The sequence below is a fragment of the Haemorhous mexicanus genome, chromosome 19, assembly GCF_027477595.1.
Source record: "Haemorhous mexicanus isolate bHaeMex1 chromosome 19, bHaeMex1.pri, whole genome shotgun sequence".
Classification (NCBI taxonomy): domain Eukaryota; kingdom Metazoa; phylum Chordata; class Aves; order Passeriformes; family Fringillidae; genus Haemorhous; species Haemorhous mexicanus.
Window position 1 is genome coordinate 8060971 of NC_082359.1, and position 22672 is coordinate 8083642.

Here is a 22672-nt window from a genome sequence, read left to right on the forward strand (position 1 = left end):
GATAGTGCACTTGGAAAATGTGACTCTGGATTTATCCTTCCTCACTTCTTTACTCTACATCTGAGCGATGCCTGTCTGTCCTTCCTTCTGAGCTTCAAGAAGACATTCCCTTGGGAGGCAAAAGCCCTGCTTGACAATGCATTCCAAATAGGATGCTATGCCCTGTACAGGGCAGAGGTTCAATTTTCAGATAATACAGAATTGGGATGTCTTATCTAATACTGCTGTCAGGCTCTCCTGAGAGTCCGCACAGCAAAATTTACCTGCTTAGTACGGTGAATTTAAATCACCAGAGCCACACCAGCAGAACTCTCCTGTGCAGAACCTCATTCTGGTCTAAAGTCCTTGAGTAATTATTCTGTAATAAAGTCACTTAAATTTTAGAATAGAGTGTCCATGTGGAGAAGTTATACAGGCACAGCTATAACAGGATAATTATTTTGTTATAGCTATGTCAGTCAATTTCTCAAGGCGTCAGTCACATGGGAAAGTTGAAATTATGTATTTTTTACAGTCTACAGCAATTCTTTATTTTTTAATGTCCATTAGTGCTTGACTAATGCTGAATGATAGTGGAAATTCTCCAGAACAAAGACAGTGCTCAGAGTTTCCTCGTGGTTATCAAAGGAATTTGGATCTATTCTGGTAAAACTAATATGTAATGAATTGGCAGCGATTGGGGGTTTATAGCTGAACTGACTGGGAATTATGAAACCGCAGTTTACTGAATTCAACTGAAACAGCTGAAACTCAGAAATTTGTAAAGTCCCTATTTATGTGCTAACAATTCTCAAGATTTTTTAAGAGTACACACAAAACCAGATTAAGATACAAAATTCTCTTATTCCCACACAGTGTTGGATGTTTCATATTTCAACACAGGACTTTATGACTAATCATACCAATTTTGGGGGTGTCTGAAACAGTTTAGTTCCTGAGTAAGTTGTTGTGAAGTCTATTCATTATGATTCATTATTAACTGTGGTGGAGACAGTCCTTTAGGACCAAACTGTACCTGTCAAGGACAATGGCATAGCTGAGCTTTCTCTGGAGATATGCCAGAGCTGGCTTGAGTCTGGAGATTAAAGCATAGCAAGAATAAGGAGCCTGGCTCCCCTCAGAGCTGTCTGTTGGAATGCTGGATGGAGCAAACAGGTGCCAACTGAATTTGTCACAGTCACATTTGAATCGAGGTGAAGAGTTATCAGAACAGGGAAGGCCAAAAAATCTCAGTGCACGTGAATGCACCATGTAGTTCTGCACGCCAGGCTGGGCACACAGCGAGCTGCCTGGGGAGCTGGGGCTTCTGCACAGGGAAGCAGACCTGGTATGGGCTTAATAGAAAGCATGACTCAAAATGAAACCTGCTGATGGCTGTCAGCTGTCTTACAGCAAAATGGTACCTAATCACATGTATTACATCTCCCTTCCTGGAAAAGGGGCTGGGTTTGAGGTGGAGGATGCCAACGTGCATATCCAGGTGGAAATGCCAGCTGGAGGAACGCAGGGACAAGGACAGAGTGTGGTCTGTAGGGCCACAGCTGCAGGCACATTTGGGTATGCGGATGGCTTCTTGGTCCCCTGGGTGTCTCCTTGGGCACAGCCCGTTGTACCAAGGATGCTCCTCTGTCACCCCCTCCAGTATCACCCTGCCAGAAGGAAAGGTCTCTCCTAACTCAGCACTTGTTGTTGTCACACAAGCCCTACTAGATCTGGTAGGGTAGACCACCTCGTTTGGATTTCAGTTTATCTCCATACATTCACCTCTTTGGTTCTTCATCTGAATTTGGGTTTTTTTAGAGGAGGGGGGAGGCCCATTTTGCACAGGGCACAAGGATAAAAAAAGGACATCTGTTTCCAGGGCTGCAACACAAAGGCTTAATCATGTTTCAGAATAACTGGAGTTATAAACTGATGGGGCATTTAAAATGTTATCTAGTTCCAAACATCAAATGTTCAAATTCTGCCTTAAGGGGACATTAGCTGATTATCAAATCACAATGAGATTCTTATAACTTTATTTTAATAAACAGTTTTCATAAATGTTAACATTTTAATGGATGATTACATTCATATTTAGCTAGCAGATGCATTCATGTTGATTGATGTTATTTCCGCGAATACCAAAGGAATTAAATAATGACTTGTCACTTATGGCAAAGAGCTACTCTAGTATTTTTTAAATAAACAACATTATTTGCGGTGCTGGATCAGATGGCGATGCCGGGGTCAGCTGTAGGTCCGAACTGCCGGGCACTTCCCGATAGAGCGGGCAGACCCTACAGCAACACCCCAAACACGGGGGGCCCGCGGGGAGCGTGGGGAACCTCCTGCAGCCCTTTAGAGGCTGCCGTGTGCCCCTCGCCCGGCCCGGGCACGGCGGAGGGGCCAGCCCGGCTGGAGGGCGAGGGGCCGGGCCCGGAGGGCCGCGGTGGGCCCGGGGAGCGCGGCCCGGCCCGGCCCGGCCCGGCCCAGTGCGGTGCTCTGTCCCCCTCTGGTGGCCGCCCCGGGCCGGTGGCTGTGCGGGACCCGCTGCGGGCGGCCCCAGAGCCCCGGGCCGGCTGCGGGGCTCCTGCCGCCCTCCGGGGCTGGTACTGTGCGGGACCCGCTGCGGGATGTCCCAGCCCCGGGCTCCTGCCGCCCTCAGGGGCCGCTCCGAGCTCAGCCCCGCACGCAGGGCAAGCGGCAAAGCCAAGGCACCCGTGGCCGGCGCCGCCCCGGCTCGGGGTCGGGCAGCTGGGTCGGAGCTCCCTGGCAGGCACACGTGTTCCCAATAAAGAAAAGATTTGGAGGTTTACGTGGCCTTGCAGGGCAGAGGTGGCTGAAGGGCGGCGGCCCCAGAGCTCCCGCAGCTGCCTGCTGCCATGGCCAGCCCGCGTGGGAAGAAAGGGCACAGAGCCCTGCTGTGCAGGCGTTCCACGGCGGGGAAGGCGTGAAGAACCCTACAGAGGGACTTCCATTGTGATGAAGGCATGCAGAACCTGTCCTGTGTGGGTTCTGCTGTGATGAAGCCCGCAGAGCCCCACTGTGAGCTCTTTGGGACACAGGTCTGCAGAGCCCACAGTGTGATCCTCGTTGGGATGAAGGTCTGCAGAGCCTGCTACAAGATCCCACTGGGATGAAGGTCTGCAGAGCCTGCTGTGATCCCCACTGGGATGAAGGTCTGCAGAGCCTGCTGTGATCCCCATTGGGATGAAGGCTGCAGAGCCCACTGTGTGACTTCTGTTGGGATGAAGGTCTGCAGAGCCTGCTGTGATCCCCATTGGGATGAAGGTCTGCAGAGCCTGCTGTGATCCCCATTGGGATGAAGGCTGCAGAGCCTGCTGTGATCCCCATTGGGATGAAGGCTGCAGAGCCCGCTGAGTGACTTCTGTTGGGATGAAGGTCTGCAGAGCCTGCTGTGATCCCCATTGGGATGAAGGCTGCAGGGCCCCACCATGAGGTATGTGGGGTTTTGGCTGTTTGCTCCCAGTGCCTTAGGGAGTGCTGGAGGTTTTGTGGTGCTGAGTTATCTGGGATGATGGTGGATGAGGAAGAGCTGTACTGGACATGACCTCTTTTAGGGTCAGTTCCTGAGGGCTGACTTTTGGGCAGCTTGCCAGGAGAGCCTCTTGGTGTTTTATTCTTCTATGTTTCCTGGTGATTTTTTTTTTTTTTTTTTCATGAGATCTGAAACAAACCTTTGATGCCCTGTGGTCCTTTTGGACCTTGGTGGCTCCTGTGTGCCCACTCTGAGACAAGTGGCTGTGTCTTTAAGAGGCAGAATTAAGCAAGTGTTTTTTGCCTGCTTTCCAGAAGTAGTTATTAGGTTTGAGGGATCGGTTATCTGATCCAGCATGACAGATGGATGCAATGTTTTTGTCTATGATGACTAAACCTATAGAGATTGCATAAATAACTTCAAGGTACATGTTCTGATTTCATTGTAAGCGTGTTTACGTGTAGGTGTATGTATATACTTTAAAAAAAATCAACAACCAAACCAACGCAGAAAATCTCAATGGTGATCCTCTGCCATGAATGGCTTGAAAACTTTGCCCTTTTTGCATCTGTGCCCTGATTTCTCTGAATGTTGCTCCCTAACATAGCTGTGAGTTAGTCTGCTGTCCATGAAGTGTCTGAGACTTTCTGGAAGGCAGCTCCAAACTCATTCCAGCTTGTTGCCTGCAGAGATCCAGGAGAGCTTCAAGTGCCAGGAGTGACGTTTGCTGTCCCAGCCACACTGGCTCACGGTGGGAGGCTCATTCATGGGGTGGCATGGTCCTGTCCCTGGCTGGCAGAGCCTGGTATCTGGTACCCAGTTCTTTGCTGCAAATAGCTTGTGTTGCTTAAAGTATTCAAATCCCTTTAAAATGTCTGAAGTAGAAGACACAGCTTTGCATACACTGAAAGTACCCAGAGCTGTTTGGTAAGTCTTGGTTGCATCCTCCTAGTTAGCAGCCTGGTCGTTTCCTGTGGGATTTTATTTTACCCCACTGTGGACCTGTGTATCTCGTGCTTTTAAGCATTTGACTCCTGTCATGTAAATTCTCTGCAGTTATCCTTGTGTCGTGTCTTTCCCTGGCAATACACCGTGGTGTTTCTGCTGCTCACTGAACTCGGGCACTGTAGGTAATGGCTGGATGAGAAGCTGTGTGCTTCTGGGGTTGCTCTGTGTTTAGCAGGGAAATTTCCTGGATCAGCAGGAAATCTTGGGCTGTTGTCTGCTTTAATGAGCAAAGGTACCTGCTAAGACCCCTGCTGAAAGCAGAGTACCCTAAAGCATGGTTCAATGATGAAGTGCTCCTGGGACAAACTGCAGAAACAGTCCAGGATCACTGGAGCCATTCTTAATCTACTGCAGATCCTATCTAATGCTGGCAGGCTACAATTGCTGTGCTGCAGCTGCATTTCTGCAGTGGCAGGAGTGTCTTGGGGGATTGAAATGTCCTTCTAAAGAGGTTCCCAGGCTGACTTCTGGGATCAGCTTCTGCCATTGCCTTTTTTTTGTAATCAACCACCTAAGCTGCTTGGAGGTTGAGTTGCATTGCACTTTGAGCTAGTTCATAAACAAATACCAGTTGAAATACAAAAAGGAATTTCTAAAACTGTTTATGAAATAGTTTGCCTGTGAGACCAGTTTCTATATAAACAGATTTTACACATATCCTTGTGATGATGATGTCATAGGGCATAACTGAGGATCTTTACAAGAGTCATTAACAAGTCTTGACTGCTGATCTTAAATGGCTGCTTTTAGTCATAAGGAAAGATAGGCTTTTTTACCAGCTGATCAGGCTGTCAATATGGTGTATGCATTGTGGTTTGTGTATTTGGGTTTTTGCTTTACCCCTAACGGTCCAAAAACAACCAGTGATACTGGATGGGGGAGAAGAACTGTTCAAGAGAAGCATGTTGGCCACCCATGACTTCCAGCAGACATGGATATGGGCTTTCTTAGGGGGTGGACAGAGTAAACCTTATATCCAAGTCAACCAAAATAAATTGTAAGCTAAATCACAGCCTTTTAAAGGAAATCCAGCACTGAAAAAAGAGGCAAACAAAATCCCAACCAAAAGTCACAGGTCCCATAGCTAGACAGAGTATGGTGAAGATAAAAACCTGGTGCTGCAATCTGCTGTGGACCAAAAGCAGGGTGGACAATTTGGCTGTGCTTGTTCTGGTGTACTTTTGAGGGTAGCAGGTGCCATTTTGATCTCAGACTTTCCTATGAAAGCAAACATTATTAAACAAATGCTGGCCTGTATTTCTCCCATGCAGAAGTAGTCACGTTTTGGGCTCTCCAGAACGGCCACATGGCAGATCTGTCTGTGCCTTGGAGCCATTTCTGATGGACGCTTTTATAAAAGCCAAGTGCAGAACTCCAAACTATTTCCCACACACTTGAGAGGGATTAGCTAATGCTTCTGTGGCATGCTTCAGTGATGAAGAACAATGTTGTCATATTGCTGGCAGAGTTAACTTTGGACTGGAAAATCCATTGAGCAGGGAGTATTATTGGTTCCTGGCTCTGCTGTACCATTTCATGGGTGCTCTTAGGCAATGATTGGCCCTGAGAGGGGACCCAAAAGGATTTGTACAGAATGGAGATACAACTCCAGTCCTCAAGATCTCTTCTCAGCTTCTGACTGATCCTTATGATTCTGACACAAAGTGGTCTGTGGCTGGAAAACTTCCTGAAAGTGTGTGTAGACTTCTTACTGAGAAACTGCTTTTACCACAGTGAGATGCTTTGTGCTCAGCCCCAACCTAAGGAAACTAAAAATTGAACCAGTTCCAGTCCTTGTACAAAGACTTACTACCCATGATGAGCAGTAAGAGAAAGGAGGGTGGCATGAGAAGAGGGTGCTAAGTACCCAGTCTTCTGGGGAGTGAATTTTGCAGAGATAGGAAACAGGAGAGGAATTGCTGTCCTACCAGCACTTGTCAACCAGAGGAGGGGTCCTCCCCTTAATCCAGAGGGGTCTGCTCTCTGTGGAGCAGAGTGGTCCAGCTGACTCGCTCCAGGACCACTTCTTATCACCTGTGATTGCTTTCACTCCATAGTTTGTGTGGGCTGTTTTTGACATATTTCATGCTGGGAACTCCTCAGCCTGTGGTGGCCAGAGGTTAACTCAGCTGAGAGCTGGCTTCCACTGAAATGTGCCTACTTTCTCAAGACTAGGTTTGTGCTTTTAACAGATGTCTAATTCTCTTTTCCCTCTAGGCCAGGGAGGTTAATTGGAGGAAAGTGACTGTACATCGGGCCCAAGAGCCTCCTACAGAGATACTTGGCACAAATAAATCAGCCTATTTTTGATGAATAACAAGGCCCCAAAGGCTCTAGTTCTTGCTGCCTGCACAAATTGCAGGTATAAATTTCACAGCTGATCACAGGGACTCCAGAATTCAATTAACTCTCAGCTCATTTAAAAAAAAATGCTGCCTGCCTATTTAATTATGAGTGTCACTGATACTACACATGCTGTTCAGGAAAACTCCAATTAATAAAGCATTGCATCATTAATATGAGTGACAGCATGAAGCCTGTGACTCTCTGAGGAGTCTGCCTTGACCCTCTGCAATGACAGACTTGGGATTTAATGGAAAGGAGAATCCTTTTCTTCAGGTTTGGGTGATGCTGACGGAGCTCCATGCTTTGCAGGTTGTTCTGGATGCCCTGTTTTGTGGTTGGGATGTAATGCAGTGCTGGGAACTGATGATTTAGACCTTCTGGTACTTGGGTAAACTTCTAGGGTCTCTGATTGTGGGGATGGGGCTGCACAGAGACACATGGGGCAAAAATCTGCAAGGATTTTTGGAAGGAAAATGAAAAGATTAACGTGAAAGGCACGGTGAGAAGAAGACAGCAACATTCTTCATGCACTGCCTTTACCACATTAAAGCACATTTCACTGCCAGGAAGGGTGTTAACCAAAGCTGTACAAATAACCACATCTCTGCAGAATGTTTCATTTTCAAGTGTTCTTGATTTAAATTTAGCTCAGTCTCAAAGATCTATCAATAAACAGACGCGTTTCATTTTGACTTTCTAACGTGTCTTTCATTTTAAGCCCAAATTGATCTGATCTGGTTATTCCATGCCTCTGCCTGTGCCCATCCTGCTTCTCTCTTGATTTCATACCTTGCAGGTTGTGTTATTGGAAGTGGTCTCCATTTTTGCAGCTGTGTCCTTCCACTTCAGGAGGGTGTCTGTGCCAAATGGCTCTTACCACAACTGAAGTATCAGAGTGATACACAGAAGGTACTTGGCCTGTCTCCCAAACTATGTCACTCTTTCCTCAGTCACTGTGTCCAACCCACAAGGATCACAGACTGGCATTTTCTTTATTTGTTCTACAGATCATGTCCAGTTAGCACCTCAGTTTTCAGAATAATACTGAATTCTGCTTTCTCTTCTCACTACTCCTTTTTTTTTTTTTTTTTTTTTTTTTTTTTTCCTGAGCAGCTCTGTTCCTGACTACAGCAATCTTCTTCCCAGTTGTGGCAAAAACAATCTCTCTGCTCTAGCCCAGAGGCAGATGTCACCCCAGATTAGATGTCATGGCTCCATCTCTGCTCCAGTTCTTGTATCTTCCAGGAATTTCCACACTACTCACTGGTACATTCAGGAAATGTATGTCCAGATGTTGTTGCAAAAAGCTGGTAGTTGCTTTGATTGCCTCAGCTTTCTCCAGTCCTTTCATAGAGTGCTTGCCTTCTTGCCCTGTTCTGTGTGCTGCTGTTCCCTTTTGTTTGTCAGAGCTGCAGCTCTCTCTGCCTGTTTGCCACATTTAAGTAGAATGTCTTCACCATTTGTGTTCAGGCACACGCTTGTCATCCATTAAATATCTGCAGGACCACCTCTCTTGTCCACAGTATTATCTTAAGACCAAAACCAAAAGAGAAGCTTTTCCACTCTCTCTCATGCCTCTGCCTTTCTGGTCCATCTCTAGCAGCTACTTCAGTGCTAGAAGAGCGAGTGGGTGTTTTGTTCGAGTTTATTTTTGCACAGTGAGTGGCTGCACAAGCCCTAGAGCTGTTCAAGGGCTGCAGCTAGCCCAGCATTTCTGACACTAGTGAGAGTTCAGGTTTAAACCTATTCACTGCCATCCAAGGACTGCTCCTTTCATGCTACCTGCTTTCATTTTTTACTTACTTTGTTCCCCTGTTGCTTTATCTTAAACTGAAATAATCTCTGTCCTGGGCTTGAAGCTACCTGTCTGTCTTGCACTTGTACAGCCTGAGGCTTAACAGGGCTCTTATTGATGGCATGGGGCCCTGGGCACTGGTGAAGCACAGCTCTTGGATTCAAACTCTGTAGCCTGCCCTCTGTGTGCAGTGCAAGCCTCCCCTGTCAGCAGGGCTGGTGCTTGGCTGTGACCAAACTCTCCTAGGAATCAGCTGAGCAAACTGTGGGGAGTGATTGTAACCCACCTGAATCAGCAGGGCATGGTGGCTGCTGCTACAGCCCTCGGGTGGCAACTTCCAGTTCTCCTGCTGCAGCTGTGCAGGCCCTGGAGAGCACTGATTCCCACCTTGCTTTCTCAGCTGGGGCTTGGTGGCTGTAGCACAGTGCTCGTCTTGGACAAGTGGCTTAGAGTTGATGGAGGCAAAGGGGTTGGATGCTTCTCATGAGAATGCTGAGGTTCTTCTTTTTGTAGGGAGACCTCCATTCCCTTTGGAGGTCTTCACACAACTCCCTATTTTCTAATTACTGGCTTTCACCTGCAAAATAAGGATATCCCTGTAAGCCTCATGAACTTTAATTGTGAATAGCAAGTGTAACAGTTCAGCAGTTGCCAGTGATTGAGGAGAACAGGGCTCAAGTCCTTGTTTTGACAGAAGTGTGATATTTTGGCTGCCTGTGAGAAGTCTTGCCAACTCTAGAACCTGTTCAAACCATTCTGCAAAATTTTGATTGTTATGAAGTGAAACTGCAATGAAAAAAACCTGTGGCCATGCTTCCTGACCAGCTGCAGCTGGGCTTGGAACTTTTTGCCACATTTTTGTCTCATATGACTACAAAGCATTGACTTTGCTGCTGTTTGTCATCTTCTGGCCACTGTGGGGATGAGGGCTGAGCAAAGGTTGTGAGCCACTTTAATCTGTGCCCCTGGGCCAGCACTGAGTTAGCCAGTGGGGCTGTGATGTTTATCCAGCCTCTCTGCACATCCATCTGTCAGAAAGCATTGCTCACCTGCAATGAAATTCCTTGTGGTGCTGGAGGAAATGGAATGTGAGACTGCAGCACAGAGATGTGCAGGTAACTGGACCTCTCCCTGTGAAAGGCTGGAACCTTCCAGAACTCCTGCTTCTAGCTTTCCTGGATTTGAAGCTGGACTCGTGTGCCAGCCTTGCAAAGGTGTCGCTTCATCCTGAAAGCAGATTTCCTACACTTAAAGGGCTCCTTCTGTCTTCGAAGCACACAAACCCCAGTACAGCTGAAGATGACTCCCACACTGGCTGTAACTGTCATCCCATTTTTGTGGGTCCCATCTTTGCTGGTAAATGCAGCTGTGGACAAGGTGTTCCCCCTCAGCTGAGGCTGCTCCCTCACCAGGGTACCAAGTCCTTCGGCCCCCTTGGGATGACCCTGAGCTGCCTTGTTCTCTGCATTTGTCAGCCTCAGGGCAGCTTGTTCACTTTGCAAGGCCCAGCCCTTTTCTCAGCACAGCCCACAGGCAAAAGGCAGGACTTTTATTTGTCTGTTCTTTTTTTTTTTTTTTAAATACATTTAAAAAACTCTTTGTTCTCTGTATAATAAGCCTTGGCCCAAGGGAATTCAGGAGCCAACTTATGGCACTCATTGTGCATTCTAGGTCTCAGTGAGCTGCTGGTGTAGGGACACCATGCTCACTTTCTCTGTTTTGTTAAATATTAGGTGGGGGGGATCCAGGATGCTTCCTATCCATGAAACTGCTATGTATTTTTCTTATTGAAGGAATGTTCCCCATGCTAAAAGGGATGTGTGGCCACTCAAGATCTGCAGCCTCCTGTTTGGAAGCCTTCATTTTACAGCATGTGGGAGCATGTGGCTCAGCAGGGAATTGAGACCTGCAGCATCCTGGGATTTGCCAGTTTGAGCTGCTGTAGAAATACAGCACTACAGTGTTCTCAGCACTGAGTGGAGTCCTTAGCCCTGGCTTGAGGGGAACAGCAGTGACACATGCTATATCAAGAGCTGGTTGTAGCCTTTGACAGGCTGGGAGGAGATTCATACTCCACACCTAGGTGTTTGTTTTTTTTTTTTTTCATGCTCCACACCCAGATGCTTTTTTCCTTTGGTTTGATGCTCTTCACTACCCCTGATGTAATCCAAAGAACATCAGGTGTGAGTACTATTGACCAAGTTCCACCAGAGCAGCTCCTCTGTGACTGCCTGTATGACTACAGCTGATAAGCACAGCGTAATAAGCTAGACTTGGCCTAACCCCAGAAACCTGGGATTCTGCTTTGGTTTGGCATCAAATGCAGAGGCTGATCTGGACCTGGAGGATGGGAATCCAAAGCATGTGAGTTTCCTGGGGGGGCTCCTAAAACTTCTGCTCCTATGCTGAGCTTGATCTCCAAGTATTCGCTTTTATTTTCAGCATTGGGTTCCAATCCCAGCCTGAAATCAGGTTTGAGTGGTTGAAGTATGACCTCTGTGTTCCCTGACTAGCTGCACACTTGGGCTCTGCATATATTTTTCTTTACATATCTGCTTGTTCTAATTAGGATCAACCTCTAGATGAATGAAACTGACTTGTGTACTTGCCCAAACTGTGAGGATTTGGGGTTTGAGTTTTGATGAAGTGTGGTGCATTTCTCTTTAATATTTCCACAGCTCTGTGGTATCTGGCTTCATCTGGGATCAATAGCAAAGGTGCCAAAATAAAGCAGGAGTGGCTGGGATTGGGATTTTCCAAGCCTCGCAAAGAAAATAAGAAAGTAAGAGGGCCTGTTGTTAGCTGGAGTGTTTCCTTACGTCACTGTGGAACAATCTGCCTTGAGGGAATCCAGCGGTCCAGATCAGCACAGAGCATCTCTTTCCTTCCAGCTCCTTTGGGAAGCTTTGTGAGGAAAATCAAGGGACTTTATTTGAAATATTAATCGCTGTCTTGGAGGCATTTGGCCTCTAAGATAAATTGCTGAGGAAGGCACACAGTAAGATTTCTTTTTTTCCCCCTTCTTCTTGTCTCTGGAGAGACAATGAAATAGCCACTGAGTCCTTCTGCTTGGAAAGAGAGGTCACCCATTGTGCTCCCAAGGAAGATCCCAGCCCACAGAGATGTTGCTCAGGTGAAACCTAAATAACAATTACTGGCATTTGAGAAACATGCATCACTGCACCACTAGATTGTTTGCCAGCAAAAAATGTCATAACTTCTCTGAAATTATGCTACATTTCTCTGAATTAAATTGTAGCAGCAGTCCTTGATGGGTAGGAAGCTTACTTTGTTTTGTTGGTTGGTTGTAGTGCCGTGTTTAAGAGTTAAAAAGAGCTCTCAGGTTTTCTACTCCCTTTTTCCTGGGCTGAAAGCAAACTTCCCCTCCACCACCCTGGCTGTGCCTTGACTTGTGTTACCTGAGGAGTGCTGCTTTGGGAAGGTGAGTGTGTGTGCAGTCTCCTTGATGGGTTAAAATAAATGGAATTCATCATATTACTCTCTATTTTGCCTGTTACTAGAGCTTGCTAGGCAGTCCCTAGAGATTGCAAATAAATAAACTGCGTCAGGGCCTTATCTTGAACAAACTTGACTTTTTTCCTTTGCAGAAATTGCATACTGTAGTGTCAGCTTTGCAGGGGATGACAGAAACCAGGATCCCAAATTACCATGGCTTGTGGCTAATTCAAGTATTTCACTGTCAGCTGAAGCTGAATTTCCTCATATTCTAATTAGAAATCTTAGCTGGCTGGAAGATGGGATGGTTTCACTGGAAGCATTGGCAGTGCACCTAAATAAGCAGATTTTACATCCTGCTGTTTCTCCCCTATAGAATGTTATTAATTATTGTGCTGATATATTGGGAGTGGAGGAATAGTGCCTTGCCCCTGCCAGATGCAGAGGTGGGAAGCTGGGTTATGGTGCAGGCTTTGGGGCTTTGGGGCTCAGGCCTGTTCAGTGTTCTTACTTGTGAGAAGTTGGAGCAAGTTAGCATCCCATGTTTGAAACAACTGTTGGTATTAAACACACTGATTCAGGAATATCTGGTAATATGGGATATGAAAGGGAGGTGACATCCCCTGTATTTCTCTCCAGCTTTTCTCCTCTGCAGGCTTTTGCTTTTCTGTTCAAAAAGGAATGTGAACTTTGCCACATACAACCAGAAATACTGGTTCAGCATGAGTTGCTGGGTCTTACCTGACTCTTTGGTTTTCTCACTCCAAGTCTGAGGTTGACCTTTTTTATAGAAATCTCAGCTTGTATTATTTTGACAGATTCAATCCTATAGATTACTTTTGTGATCCAATTTAGGTGCTCTGGTCCTCAAATTCAGTGACCAGTATCTTGATTTGGTGGTCATGATTTTTTTTTTTTTTGTTCTTCCCACTCAATATCTCCTCACAGGTGGAGGACAACTATGCAGCCTTTAAAGCTGTATTAACTTCTGCAAGACCTTTGAAAAGAGTGTATTATATCAAATTGCATGTGTTGCTTTGCTTAAAGAAGGTTATTCCCCCACACAGAAAAAGTCAGGTGAAGGAATGGGTGCTTGCAGGAGAAACAGCAAGTCTCTGTAAGTCACCCAACAGCAGAGCTGAGGTGAAAACACCATCTGGGAATGATGGGTGTTTCTGCCAGACAAGGTAAAGTGAATATCTGCTTGAATTACACAATATCTGGCTCACTCATGCTGGTGGTGTTGCAAGCATATTCTTGAAAGCTGGACTTGGCACAGCTTGCTACCACCTCACCAACGTGACTTGGTGTGCTCTGGCTCTTGGCACTGCTACTGGAAATAGGGTGGAATAATACTGCACAGCAAATCTTTTAAAGCACAGTAAATGTAGGAGGTGGAAAGGTCTTTAAATGGCTGATTGAACTTGTCTGGAACAGTCATGAAATTCTGCTTGGAGCCAGAGCAGGGTAAATAGTCTAGGTGTCCCTTTTTTCCCTCATTCATATGTATTTCTGGAGGGAAAAATAATTCAGAAATCTTTTAGACTAAACAAAACTCTTTGACCTCTTGTTATAGCCTTTCCTCTCCCCCTTTAAAAAAAAAGCTAACAGTTTGGCCATGTAATAATTCACAAAAGCTTTTTGCCTTGCCAAAATTGTGCACTCCCTGGTCCCCCAAATTCACTCTGCTCCATTTAGTAGAGTTTGTTGGCAAAAAACTGACTTCATGCTGTGGAGAATATTTGTTTCTTAATAGAAGATGGAGCAGAAGTGGAATTGTGCTGGTTGTGTATATTTTGCCTTCTCAAGATTAGCCCCAAGCAATTATCTGACTATGGACTGTGCCAGAAAAACACAACAGAACAATTTTAGCAGTGCCAATGAAAACTCCAGAATGCACTGCACTCAAGAGTGTAATTTTAGATTCTGTTTTCAAGTAGTATTTCTGTGACATCATTGACTTTAGGAAAAATAATACCCCAGGGCTTATTTTACAAACAGGATGGAGCTTTATGATTTGGCAGCTTTCCGTAGGCAGAAAGACAAATGTTCATCACTTACAAACCCCTCTATGACAATGGGCTTTGCTTCCTATCAGCAGTTAAAAGTAATGAGAAAAAGTAAAATCTGATGTGGAAAGGGAGTTGGTAAGCACCTGCCTGCTGCCCTGAGGGCAGGGATGCTCAGTCACCTCCAGGAGAACCTGAGCTGTGGGAAAATTTGTTCTGGGAGTGAGAGCACTTCTGGCTAAATCCCATGTGTAGAGTTGCCCCGGGCAAGATTTGGGAAATAACAGTTGTTCCTGCTTGTGCTGCCTCTGGTCTCAGCTCTCAAATCTAGTGTCAGGATGGGAGGGCTCTGCTGGTCCCCTGAGCAGGCTCCAGCTGCCTCCTGGAGCTCTGTCATTCACATGCAGCCTGTCTGGGGCGTGCTTGAGAGATTGGGAGGTCATGGTGACACTCCCTGTGTGCCTCAGCCAGAGCTCTGCCATCAGGAAATGCTTTGAATTTGTTCACCATTTCTTTTCAGAGTTTTCTGTTGATTGTAGGACTGGTAGGGGACTCCAAGTAACTGTCTGGTCCTTTTTTTCAGACCATGTGCACTTGGGCAATTCTTTGCAGACCTCCAAAGCTGAGGTGCCATGGCATCTCTTATTTACAATTTTTGATCTTTCTGGTAGGAAGGATTTTCTTCATTCTGACTCACATTTTCCTTTCTGTGTTCTGCACATGCATTGCAAATAGGAAAAGGATTTTGCAGCCTGCAAAAGTTGCTCTGTGTTTGACCCTTACTGGGCCTTTCCCTTCTTCCCCTACCCATTCTGGTTCTTTCCTGAATAGTCTTTGTGCTGTCTTCCCCCCTCCCTTCTTTTCTCCTGTAGATATTTTAGAAAGCTCCCTTAGAACCTGCACTTGCAGGCAAATTCAAAGTGAATTAAAGAAAAGGTAATGTCCATATCAGCCTTTTTCATACTGGAAGGCTCCGTAAGCTCAATTGGGTGCCTTGGAGTCAGTGAAATAGCTTGTTTCCCTTCAATAAAGATTTTCTTAGAAAAAAAAAAGAAAGGGTTCTCTGGCCCTAGGGCAAACTATGGTGCAGCTTTCCTTCACCCTGTGCCTCCCAGCACATACAAGTGGAAAACAGGTTATGTTCACTGGGGTGAATCAGTCGTGGCTTGAAGGCAAAGTGATGACACCAGCTCTGTTGGCAGCTGGTTGATTCAGCATTCTCTCAGGAATTCAACAAGTTCATAGACTCAGTCATGTTGCACACAAATTTCTTTCACAATCAGCACCAGCGACCAACTCCAGTGGAGTTGCTCCCAGGGGATGTTGGTGCATCTGGCACAGGATGGCTCTTCTGTTGCTCCACCACAATCCTGTTTGGCAAGTTTGGGCACAGCAGCCATGACCCGAATGAGTAGGCTCATTGTTTGCTGGAGTGGGGAGATGTAGGCATCAGGTTGCCTCTGATTGTGTGAACTAATAGCTCTGTTCCAGAAAACCACGTGTAACTCATGCTGATTTCCATGGAAGTGAGTAATTTGCTATGAGTGTGAACCCTGTCAGAGGGGGGCTGTGTCTTCCCCTGAATATGTGCAATGTCCAAAAATCTTGGGCACTGTTATAATATAAATAACAGATCCTCATGGTCTCATCAGCTCCTAGACTCCCTGGGGGAGCTTTGCATTCTTCTGTAAATATGAGCTTTGTGGGAGAAGTCTGATGCTACACGAGCATGTGAGAATTTCCTTCCCAGTTGGCATGAAAAGACTATAAATCTGTAGAGACACAAGCCCTTCCCCCAAGACCTTCCTATAAAATTAATGGGTGTTCAGTTAAGCCAAAACAAAGAGTGGTTTCCCTCAGGCAAAGTTGTCTTTAAAAAAAAAAAAAAGGCATTTTAGCATACAGATAGAAAACCTTGTTTAAATCCATGTTTAATAATGCAGTAAGTGTCCAGGGAAAGGAATTGTATTTCTTGCCCTGCTTTGGGCTTTCAGCTTCCTGGGAGTAAAGGTTGGAAAATAAACAAGGGCTGATGCTAATGGAGATTAAGGGTGACCTTGGCCTGTGGGGTGACTTGCATGACCCTGTAGGGATTGAGTTGTTGGATAATGGAGACTTTCAGACTACCTCTGTCAGGCAGGGAGGTCAGCCGTGTCACTTTGCAGTTTTTCTCTCTCCTTGCTCCCTACCTCCATGTTGTAGAGATGTTTTAAGGGACAGTGGCAGAAAACTAAGAACAGAAAGTCATTAAAACTTCAGTTCTCCTCTAAAGTCACTTTTGGACAAAGTGGTGGCAGCTGCCAGCATGGCAGTGAGGGGTTTTTTGGGTGAAATCCTGAAGAAGGTGATGGGAGGGTGGAGAGGTAACCACCTGCTCTGCCCCTCCCTGAAAACAGATAGCTGGCATCATCTCAAACTCATCTGGCTTTGAATCCTTCCTATCACTAAATTCTGGAGGAGAAACTGTGCATGATTCTTCCTTTCCAGTGTACCTGGTCTTATATTCCTCAGAGTCTCAGAAGAAATCAGAAGATACAGATCTCACTGGTTAGAAAGCAGATGAGGCTGATAGCCCTCAGTACAAAAAAAGCAATTGAAGAATATTTTAAGTTTGTATCACTGCTTGGCAAACGAGTCAATGACGGCTGTCTCCAGCTTTGGTAGCAATGTGAAGCCTGCAAAATACAGCCCACGCTGGGAGCTGAGATGCAAAATGCCTGCAAGCATATCTGGATATTGAAATGATGGGAGTTGTGAGTCGTCTCTTATGGTGTGGGTTTGTGTTTAATATCACAAGGAATTTTTTTAAGCCTTTGTGTAAATTTTGTTTGGTTTTGGAATATTCAGGTCTAAGTGGATGTCCTGATGGAAAGGGGTTTTATTTATTTACTCATTTTGGATAGGTGAAATAATGCCTTCTGGGGCTTCAGATACTGCTCAATAATTTATAGCAATCTAGAGGTACAAACAATTTCCTAATAGAACTAAAGGCAGCTTGAGGGCAGGTGGGAGCACGGTGAATGAGGAGGTAACTGCACCCAGAGGATCAGAGGCACAGCTGCATTTTGTGCTTGGTAATGCCCTGGGGATGTGATTATCTTTTGATAACAGAACTCTATGTCTCTCTGCCTGGCAAGGGTTGGGAAGGTGCTGGAATAGCTCTTCAGTGAGCAGGATTCCCTGCAGAGGATCCTTTTGAAAGCATTTGGGAACCTGAAACAGCTTTTTATTGTCAGGAGGGGTCACAGTTCTGGAAAGCCCAGTCTGTGACCCTGCTGCCTCTGCTGTGTGGGTGGTAGAGCACCACCATGGGGGGCTGCCTCATTCTCTTGCCTTCTCTCTTTTCTCCTGGTTACAACAAGAGAAGCTCGTCTGCTGTGCCTGGAGCCAGACAACTCCATTTTCTTATATGGTTGCCCTTGGGCCATTTCAATTCAAACCCCCTCTCTAGGTAGAGTGTGTGTGATGATTTTCTGCTCTTTCCCTCTCTCTCCATTTGCTCTGCAGCTGCTCTGAACACAGCTCGCTGCTGGAAGTAGTTGCTGAGAGCAACGTGATACAGCCAGGGTTTCATTTTTGCTGCTGTAACCTTCTGTACCCTGCTATTGATGGAGTTTTGATGTGTTTGACTCCAAGTATGGGATTCTTCACCTTCAGGCACCAGTCCTGCTGGATCCCAAATGTGCTAATGCTCATTTACAGCAACATCAATTGGCACATTGCAACGGAGCTTTGATCCTACAGCAAGGGCTTATCTGCTAAATGACTGCAAGGGTGTTAGTGTCCCTAAGGGTTAGGCTCAGCATATGCTTGCACAGGAAAAGGGCAGCTATCTGAAAATGTTTTTCAGCGTTTTCTTGGATAGGTTAAGAAGGGAGACAATGTTACACGCTGCTTTTGGAAGAAAAGAAAACCCTTAAGCGCTCAATTTGTAACCCAAGGTTACAGATTCCTTTTTAGACAGCTCTGCTCACGATCCAGGGAGAGGAAGCGAGAGGTAAGGTCGTCTGCCTAATTTTCTTTTTTGTCATCCTCTCGCAGTGAGTTTTTGTGCTAGCCTGCAGACAGAGGGAAGAGCTGGGTGGGTGGTGATGAAACAATCATCACTTAAAACTATTTGCTGATAATGAGTCACTCTTCATGGAGTCCCAATCTGTTCTCCCTTCTGTCAAATACAAGTGCAGCAAGTCTGCCTGCTTTCCTGAAGAGTTTTACTGGTTTGGGGTTTTTGTTTTTTTCCCCCCTGAAGGATGGGTTCCTAGCAGGAGGATTTGGCAAGAAGGATGAAAGAATGAGATGTGTTTGTGGGTGAGTATTAATAAAGAGGTTTCTTTTTGTGCCAAACCTGAGGATGAACCTCCTAGCAGCTCAGATGAGGAGCTGAGAGGGCTATTTGTAGTCCATAGGCTCTCTCTTCTCTGTGGCACAAGTCTTGCCAAGTCCCCAGGAGTGTTACGCCTCAGCTAAAGTGCTGAAAGTGGAGTTTAGTGCAGAACCTTCAGCTCAGGTGGTGAGGCACAGGGTTTCTCCTGCTGATGGGGTGGTATTTAAAAAGAACTAAGAAAATTATTGAAGAGAAACCTAGGGATGACCCAGCATAAAATAAAATAAGGCCTGTGTGATCCAGCATAAAGTAGAACAAAGCCTGCATGATTCCAACAGGCCCCTAGACCTTTCCTCCTCCTTCAGTTCCATTTGCAATGATTTATAGTGGTGATAGAAGTATCTTGATAAATGCCACCCTGTGTTAAGAGCTGTCTGGCTTGTGTTGTGTGAGGGTGGTGTCTTCCCTGATATGGTTCTTGCTATAATAGGCCAGTCCTGTGATTTTGATGAAAATTCAATTTTCTTATAACAAGGTTTAACAGAAAGTTTATTGAACTATTGATAATGGGAAATGCAATAGATCCATGTCCCAGAGTTCATATATTGTAAGACATTAAAGGATGCATTGCATGTTTATCACTGTCAAATCCAATTAAGGTTTTAATTATAAATCAAAATAATTGGCCATTCAAGCATAGGAAATTATGATCAGGGAAGGGCTAAGCGTAGGTTCTGGGTCAGATTGGACAGAAAGGAAACTGAAATCAAGAGAATTAAGGGAGTTTGGTGTTTCTTCCCAGAACATGGTCTTCTGCTATAGACTAAGGCATAAATTTAGTTCAGTGACCTGTGAAGTGAGTAGGGGGCTGTCAGTGAAGTGGGCCTGTGCCACACACTGAAATCATCTCTAGGAGGTCTGGGGCCTTCTTCCAATGTGTGAATGCACTGCTGTTAGTGCCAGAGGGATGCACAGCTCTGCATCTGCCCTGTCACAATCCAGTGAAACCTTCCACCAGCATATTTTACTGCTTTTCAGTTCATCCTGATTGTAGTGAGCCTGCTTCAAACACAATAATCCTTCTTGCAGATCAGATATACAGTAATCCTCCTTTACAAGCAAGAGCACAATGGGCCTCTGCCATCAGACATGATGTAATCCTGCTGCATCAGATAGAGAATTTCTTCCCTGTACCATATGAAACACTGTCCTCTGTCTTCTTACCCCAAACTGCAGTCTTTTCCCATCAGGTGATTTTCACATCTATGCACTGTGGTTCTTCTCTAGGCTCTAAGCCATAAATTCCCATATTTCCTTGTCACACTCTGCTGCAGCACAGACATTCCATGTTCCTGGCAATGGTAGCAATGGGTAAAATGGGAATGTCTACATGGTGATTGCATGTGATGTGTTCTTTTGGGTAGGGACTTCTGTCTTCTGCTTGTGCAGGACCTAGAGCAGTTAGAAGCAATGAACCCTGGGTGTTAGGGGAATATACAAACCAGCTGACTGCAGGCTCTCTTGCTTGCAATTCCCTGCACTGTAGAGGCCTTTTAAAAACTGTGAAGCTCATCTTGGAGCTCTGCTAAAAACAGGTGCTGTGGTTTTACCCCAGACACAATGCAAATTGAGCAGCTGGCAGCTCTTCCAGCTGCACCTCCTCTTCTCCTGGTAGCTCAGGTTTGTTTGCACTGTCTTGCACAGACTGCTTTTAAATAATTCTTCTGCTGGGGATGATACAGGAGAATTGTCTTTTGTGTGCATGTTCTCTTTAACCCTTCTCTAATCCTTCTTGTGGGTCCTGAGCATTGCAAATCCTCTTCCCTTCAAGTACAGACTCTGCTGGTTTCTTGATTGGGGAGGGGAGAAGAGGGAGATGCTGTCATGTGGAAGGAAAGGATGTATTCTATCGCTCTCTTAATCCTCCAGTCTGTTAGAAAGCAGCTCCACATCCTGCCTGATTGAATACCTGCCTCGTAATTCAATCTCGGAGTTCCGCTGCCATTCATAAATAGATTACAGAGCTGTGCTGCAGGGCTGAGCCAGGGTTTGTGTGTTCCAGCAGGCAACCCATGGCAGGGGGATTTACCCTCTGCTATGGGGAGGTGAAGCAGCTGAGCAAGAGCTGAGTCAGGGTGTTAGAGGGCAGGGATTGTCAACGTTCTTGGCTTTGGTGCATGCACACCCAAATATTCCCTTTATGTGGCTTGGAGCCACACAGATATTTAGATATGGATGATGAGAAGGCTGCTGTCTCTAGCTGCTTTTAATTTGTCCTGTTAAATAGATGTTTGGTGACTTGAACAGTTCTGACCCTCTACCTCCCCAGAAATGAGTGCACAGTGAAAAGTGGCTCAACTCCTGTGCTCCTCTGCCTTGACCACCCTGTGCAGTGTCCATCAGCACTGGCTGGCACTTCTTTGGTGGCATCAACACACACTTCTGGCCCAGTGGGGCAGAGGGTAACAGATGTGGCTTTCTCACACATGGACGAGCTCCACTTCAGATTGTGTGCTGCCAGTTTGAGAGACAAAGTGATCTATCTGTGTTTGCAAAGCATGTCTCTGTGACCTGAGAGAGTGCAATTCAGAGCTGATAAGTAATAATCAGATAGACTTAGCAACCAAAGAAACTTCCAGGGTTTTGCTGGGATCAGAGCCATGAAATGGTGTTTGTTTGCGGACTTCTCTTGCATTTGTTGGATCTTGTGCTGTTCTAGGGCCATGGCACAATGGACATGAGGAACTGAACAGGGGAAGCTGGTTATGTGCTGCTGTCTTTGTGCCTCTTGGGTTATGAAGTGGGAGAGGTTCATTCCTGGAGCAGAAACTGGGTGGTTCCTTCTCAAGAAAGTTCTTCTAAGGTATCTTTGTGAGCAGAGTGGATCTTGCTGCAGTGTAATTTTTTTCCTGCTCTTTTTGTGTTCATTAAATGATATATATTCTCGTGGAGGCTCTAAAATAAATTGTTGTTGCAGAAGCACCTTTTAAAACTTGTCAGCTGTGGGTTTTTTCCCCAGTACCTTTGCCTCTTAGGACCATAAATGGCTTCCTAAAGCAGGAAAAAACCATTATTAATTACACTGCCTAATGAACTCATTTGGCTTTCTGCCCAGCTTCCAAAAACAGCAGTAGCACCAGGCTGGATACTGTTGTCTGACTGTAATTATGTTTATATGGAAAGTTAATTTTTGTTTTCATAAATTGATTTGAGGCTTCTGGAAGCTATTTGGAGATAATTAACTTTGCCCACACAGACCTATATAAGGGCATTTGTTTACAAGGTAGCGCTCAGTGCTGGAGCATGGAGGTAGGTTCCTGGGATCATCTGGAAATATTCAGTTAGCAGCTCAGGGCAGCTGTTTTCAGACATGATTCCCTTATTTTGGGCAGCAATAGCAGGCAAACACCACAGCCTTGAGATTTTTCAGGCTGGTAACAACCCTCAGGGTGTACCTGCAGTCCCTTGCTGCAATCCAAATAATTCAAACCCTGCAAAAGCTGGTGCTGGAATTACAAACTCCCTCAACGTGAACGACAAACCTGACAGTCCCAAATGGAAAAGGCCTGTAAGGAATGAGACCAGACCTCCACAAATAAGCAGTTGTGAGGCAAAAGCAGATCCCATATATCTTTTATAATGGTGAGGATGGAGAAACAGGCAGCAGCAGTGCCAGGTGATTTAATGGGGCCTTCACCAGCAGGATGCACGATGTGATGCTGCAGAAGTGACTTATTTGTTCAGTCACAGGCATGTGTCTTTGGGTTTCTAGCCCCTGCAGTGAACTCTTCCTTCAAATCAATTCATTAATGAGCTAATTTATTATGCATGGAGATCCATTAGAGAAATGTGTAATAACCTCAGGATGCAGAGCCCTGCTCCCAGCACATGGCTACTGAAGAACAAAAGAGGGAGGAAAAAGCAAGGGCTCCCTGGCAGCTCTAAGCCTGTTTGGGAACTCTTGTCTGACCCCTTTAAAATGCAGGGGAATGCATAAAGTACTGTGGATTGTGTCTAATAAAGAAGTGGATGGCTTGGCTGAGTGCAGCAGCTTGTGTAGGTCAGTGCCCAGAGTGCTCCTTTTAAAGCTGCATTTTTAAAGTTCCTGTGTCAGTGCACCATTGGCTTTCTCCTTAAAGAAAAGAATTCTAACTCAGAGGCCTGAAAATGTACTAATTTCTTACTGCACACTTCAAAACCATGGACAAAGCTGCATCAGAAGGCCTTCAGGGCAGGCTGGTGTAAGATCTCTG